Here is a 6,904-nt window from a genome sequence, read left to right on the forward strand (position 1 = left end):
TAGCGCATTGTGCTAACGCTCTTCTTCGCACCTCTGATTGATTACCCTGCGTGGGTTGAATCCTGTGGTTGATTATTATGTGCGAGAGAATCACTGGACTCCTCGGCGCCATAGGGTGGCTCTCATAACCACTTGTTGGTTACGGATTCTACCGCTATCAAGTCTATTTAAACAAAATATATGACTAGATAATGCAACCCAACGCCTGATTGGTAACAGGAGAGTCCTAGGTTCACTTATAATCAAATCTTCTTATCGACCCTACTGTCCCCCGAGATAATTAGATGCAGACACAAAATATTTTTTATTATGAACGTGCTGCCCACGTTAATAATGCTAAACAGTTCGAAAATTACATTTTTGATATTTTAATGACACATTGAATTTTCATCTTTTAGTGGGCATATTCGATAACAAAAACAAACACGCATTTATTCAGATGAACCCCACTCAACATTGTGATGGGCGCGACTGCTTTTTGCCGCGCAGCAAGTCCAGTTGTAGACGGCTGTTTGTTAATGCAGGCCACAATTATAATTAATTACGATGTTTGGCAACTGACGGCATTGTTACTCACTCTTAATGATCAAATTTGGCGTGAGGCAGCGGTTCGTGTGGCATTAACGATCACAAAATTGGGACCAAGTATGAGCACTAAGATGTCGCACAACCTGAACCCTAACCTGAGTTCAGGTTGTGCGCCATCTTGGTGCGCATACTTGGTCCCAATTTTGTGATCGTTTACGTGTACTTTATGCCTTTATAGTTTATAAACATGTAGGTCTAAAAAATGAAGATAAAAAGTTAACTCCTCTTCCTTATCACTGCCTGGTTTTACTTTAAAATGGTAAGCAAAATCACACATAAACTGCAGCAAACGAAATTGCAGCAAGGGTTTACATCTACTGTTACGTAACAATATACGCGGTGAACAAAGGTAAAATGGAGTTATTGATTCATATACACATCGTTTGAATCATATAAAAAAGAAAACATTCAGAATAAACCATGTAAAATATTTAATCATATATTAGTTAATATTCAACACAACTCTCTTAATTTTCAAGGCGCACTTATTGCAATTCGATTTCGGGGACCGATGGCTTAATAATTCTCGATAATTTTTTTTAATTCTTTAGAATCATAATATCACCGACATACACAGAGAGGGAATAGCTTGCATACAGAACAATAAAAATATATTTTGAATTCGATAAAAATAAAATGAAATAAATATCTTGTTTTGTTTAATGGAGTGTATTTGGGTTTGCCAAATACAATACTGTTGGTAAAGATAATACAAGGAGATCATTTATTGAGAGATTTTTATGGGAGAATTGACTAAAAATCCAACCTCAAAGGCTCTTAAAATATCATTGTTTATCAATGATTACGCCTTACTCACTGTGATTCAAAGGGTTTGAGCGAATCCGTTCTTGGAATGTTGTGATAATTAGCGAACCCGTTCTCGTTTTGTTTTTGGATTGGCACGGATTTATGAACTAGTTCGATGCAAAATAGTACCTGTTTTCAAAATATTTCCAGTTTGTGCGAAAAAGCATTAACGATTGGAGCCGACATTGTTACGCAAGCAAGCGCAAATCTGGTTTACGATCAGAATAGGTGTATAGGTAACAGAATATAAGCCTTCCCCATAAATAAAATGTATGAGACCAAGTCTATAGTGCAATTTTTTTTTAAGTAGTCCATAGAAAAATCTTTCCTACTCATTTCAAATGGTTAAGAATCTATGTTTAGCAGATATTTTAAATAAAAACGTGTTATTTATAAGTAAATGAAAATCGGTTTCCATATTTTGTATATTTCAAAATCTCGTGATTCTCTACTTCGTAATTTTGATTTTCAAAAATAAAATTGAAATGAATCCCCCCAAAATAAGTCCTAGTGTTATTTAGTGAAACAAAATTGAAGACAAGTCTTATTTTCAAAAAATAAAACGGTATAATGATGTATTCACTAGAGGAATCGTGGGATTTTGGTTTAAAACTAGTTTTAGGTGTTTCGAACCGAGTCTACAAATACACCTAAATAGATATAGTACCTGTATAGAATTGGTGTTTACGGCCCCTAAAATTGCTCTTTGCGGCACTAAAATACGTTTTGCGGGGTCGCGGCTCCTAGTATGGGAAGCCCTGGGTAATAGCACTGTATTTTACCGTATTTCAATGCTTCAGAAAACAAATAAGTGAATGACTAATCCATACCCGACATTGACTGAATATGGTTCGCCATATGATTAAATCGTCTTATCGACTTTCCCCTCTCTTGGGTTAAATATGTAAATTATACCTCTGTCCAATTTCGCGTTTTCATGAAATCCGCGCCTAATATGACATCCGGTTACATTGGTGTGTCATTCTGTTAGTGACAGATTTTTTAGGTGTTGTCTTCTTGCAGAATTGGGTGCTGGGAATTGGAGACCAGGGTACGGTGCAGTTTGACAAGTAAATCATATGGTGAACTGGTGTGACGTCACAGTAACGTAATATAGCCCTTCAAATAAGGATGGGCCGGGATTCGGATCCAGACTCAGATTCGAGTCGAATCCACGCATTTTTTGGACTCGGATTCGATTTCGAGTGTACGTCATTTTTACCGAATCTATAATCAATTTTTTTTTTCTAATTTACGCCTATGTTTGTACTTTTACCTTTATAAATCTCAATAGATATAAAGACAAATTTAATGACTAATTAATAAACGTATATACGGGTCACATATACCACTAAATTGCCCAACTTCGGATAAATTAAATTCTTTCCAGCAACAAGTTTTACAAAATAAACCTTTAAATACATTGCCACTGTGGTTCGTGGTTATCAATGTTAATGTGCACTCTTTGGATTCGTATTCCCCGTTCGTCTGCTATCGATGGCTCTCGTACAGTATTTCTATAATTAAATTACCCGATCTTTAAACTTGATATTGGAACCTTGGGTGTCGCGCTTAACACCCAGATTTGGATCCACGCGACTTCCCTTCCCCAGTAAGATTGTACGATTACCTGTTTTTTGAAAATTGTATGTGATTGTTTTGTGCTCGACAATTTTTTTAAACTGGGCCATCGCCCCTTCTGACGCCACGGACAAAGGTCTTTACTTGGTACCATTCGCATTGACTGCGTTAAGTTTTAGTAAATTGATTGTATTCTTCTTCGATTCTTTGACTAAGATGCATTTCTTTTTTTTTTACCTTTTGTTGACTTTTATATCAATATTACACACGCATAAAATAACTGAAAGAAACGCGTTGAAGGCAGTATTTTTATCACAAACAATATTTGAAAAGGATTTTTATTACAAAATTTTAAGAAACACAGGTTCAAGTTTACAATCTAATTTTAGTGTCAGTACGGTTAATAATGCGTGTTTTCTTCGGACCTCTTTTCCGCAAGTTTCTATATGGTTTTCCGTGCGACATACTACTTCGTAATATTTCAGTGCCTCTGGGCCGTAAATTTGTCTCCAAACTAGCGACCAGCAGGCGGGCAGGCCTTCTAAAGCGGACGGACGGACCTCGGTTGGACGGACTGCGTGATAAAAAGCGTAGGTGTTTCGAGGAAAAATAAGTACGAAAAACGCTGGATTAGAATATGTCCTGAGTTACATATATTCGGGTTTCGGGCCATTCCTATAGTTGTGTATAGGTTGTTGTTGTTGTTGTTGTTGTTGTCGTGATGAACTTAACACAGAAATAAACAAGCTTGTACACTAGGCTTTTATTAGATCAACCGTATCAAAGCAGCACAAACCAAAGAATGACTTTCAAATCAAAACACCATGCTATTAAAAGACGATCAGTATACGTCAGCAGGGTATAATGCCGTGACTGTTCAATGCAGTGCCTCTTAAACTTTTTAAGCCAAATTTGTCTCGCACCCTACTTCAAAAATAACAGATAGTAAGGCGAGAGTATGTTTTATTCAATAAACACGTCAAAAATACGTGGATGGAACGTAAATATTCATAATGAAGAAATACAAATATCCAAAATGAGGCGGACAAGATTAAATCTAACAAATAGTTTTATTTTTAATAAGCTTCAGACCCCCTCAAAAAATTGTCTACCCCAACGTGTGAGGCGCGCCCCACCGTTTGTGAACCACTGGTTTGATGCGTTGCTAGATTTTAAGACACAAATCACCACACATCTCAGGCAAAATTTGCCTTCCGAGCCGTATCTATTACAATCGTATTTTATGTATCTAGGATTATAATGAAAATATGTAAAATTTCACATCATCGTTTTACTTCATCTTTTTATTTTCGAAAATGACGCATTATATTAGTATACTAATTTTTCCGTTGATGGCCTGTAAAATTTTAATATTAAAATGTGTTGAAAAATAAATATCCTATATCCTTGGGCGTTGAAAAATTCGCCATAATTGAACATTTTTAAATGGTAGTTATTCACTCGATAATATTTCTTGTCCGCGAATTGCTTGCGACAACTAGCGGCTTAGTTAAGGGCCAAAAATTTTCCCCACTTAAACTGTCGGGCCATGTAAGTGTGTGTAAAAAGTTGCATTTTTGAATAATATTTACATTGTTACAAAAATAAAGGTGGGAAACAGTAAGTAACACAAAACTAAATTTAATCGCAATCTCAACAAATTCATTGAGATATTTTTAGATAAAACATCAAAACATGGTCTTAGTTTGGTTGTGTCAGCATTAGGCGGGCCAGATTGAATTACCCAGCGGGCTGGATTTGTCCCGCGGGCGAAAGTTTGCCAATATCTGCTCTAGAATGTATTGCAGTTCACTATATTTATAAATTCAAAAATTTCGCGTTATTGACTAGGTCTTATTTTAAGGGAAGGTAAAATCAGGCTAAGTCTTATTTTCAGGCTAGGTCTTATTTTAGGGAAAACACGGTACCAACGACTTGCCAATTTGGTATCTGATAATGCTGACAACGAATGAATAGGTTGTGTACGGCGAAGATGTTTCAGACCGGAATGACATGACTTGACGTTTGACGCATAAATAAACGTTCAGATTAAGATTGCCTTCTAACGTTTGGTTCCACCGCATGGCAGTTAAAACCCCGAATTTGTGTGGAAAAGGATTGTTCCTCGCCGTCGTCGGGTGGTTCACATAGCACCTGTTGGGTTCCTGTTCCTCTTCAGCCGCAGTCCACGCGCCTAGTGCTGATTTATTAAATTAACTGTTGTCATACACGATCTGAAGTACTAAACGGGATGGAAACTGTGAGTTTCATTTGCTAATTAAGCCGCCTTATCGATCTTCCTCCGCCCGAAATAACTATAGGAATTCGATTCTATCCCAACCTGTACCAATTCGCAGTGCCGTCCCGTCTCGTGGAATAAGCTTACTGTTGCCACCTAGCGCCTGTATAAGGTATGGATGAGATAGGATAGGATTTACATATTTATCCCGGGGAGAGGAAAGTCGATAAGACGGCTTAACCATATGGCGAACCACGGCCTCTCGTCCGGCTACCAGTCCATGTCGGGTATGGGATTTGTTAGTTATTTGTTTTCGGAAGCATGGATTTGATGGTGGAGGAAGTCGTAACCGACCAGCGGTTACGTGAACCACCCAACGACGGCGAGGAGTCCAGCAATCCTCTCGCACCTAACCATCCCTGTATTGGATTCGAACCTGCGAACCTACGCAGAGTAATTAGAGGTGCGGTGGCGAGCGTATTCCTAACGCTTAACCCGTTGAGCCACACCGCCGCGCCAAGTGAGGCATGTTGGTTGCGAATTGTAAGGAATATTTTATTATATGGAGAGGAATCACGCAAAAATTAACTTGATATGTTTACAGCAGATGATTTACTGTCTAACTAGATTTCAAAGCAGCTCAGAATTTGTACAGAACATTCGCGGCGGTGTGGCTCAACGAGCTAAGCGTTAGGAATACGCTCGCCACCGCACCTCTTGGTACTCTGTGTGAGTTCGCAGGTTCGAATCCCATGCAGGAATGGGTGTGTGCGAGAGGATTGCTGGGTGGTTCACGTAACCGCTGGTCGGTTACGGCTTCCTCCACCTCCAAGTCCATGCTTCCGAAAACAAACAATATAACTTATCCCATACCCGACTTGGAATGGTACGGTAACCGGACTAGAGGCCGTGGTTCGCCATATGGATAAGCCGTCTTATCGGCTTTCCTCTCCCCCGGGATAAATATATAAATCCTATCCTAACATTATCCCATCACCGTGTCCGTACCCCTATCAGCCAGTCTGGATTTCATGACCTTTTTGAACGAGAAATCGGCCGTGCAATCAGAAATTTCTGCGTTCAAATAAGAATTCCTGGCGTGCAATTATAGCTCACGGCATGCAAAACAACTGCGCCCGCGTGCAACTGACTTCGACATTAGATACCTCTCAATACATCTGCGTAAAATTAGGTACCCGTATTTCATAAAAAAATATGTTGAATCAGAGCAAAAATGGACGTTTGACAATTGACCCCAAAACATTATTTCTACAGTTTGTCGCTAATTTTGAGAGTGTTTGTGCGACTTTAGATATCGGTACTGTTCAGTGCATCCGTGTAAAATTATTGTATAAAAAATACGCTGAATACGAGCCATAACTGGCCAGCGTCGGTGAGGAGGCGATCTTCTCGCTCATAACTTTTCTTACAAGATTCCTATCATCCAACACGATATGGTTTTTTTTGCTTCGCATTTTTCGATCAGGCCAAACTGTGCAACTGGTCGACAATTATGGAGTTCCAATTCGTTGGCGTCTTTATATTACTGGATTATTGATTCGAAAACCATTTAAACCGATTTTCATTGGTGAGCAATTGCAGATTTTCGGCGTGCAAATTTGAATTCGCTTGTGTGTATTTTTGCGGAGCGCTAGCGCCCTCGGGCGTGCACCTGCCATGGAATCCAGT

Source organism: Styela clava, chromosome 10, assembly GCF_964204865.1.
Source record: "Styela clava chromosome 10, kaStyClav1.hap1.2, whole genome shotgun sequence".
NCBI classification, from domain to species: Eukaryota; Metazoa; Chordata; class Ascidiacea; order Stolidobranchia; family Styelidae; genus Styela; species Styela clava.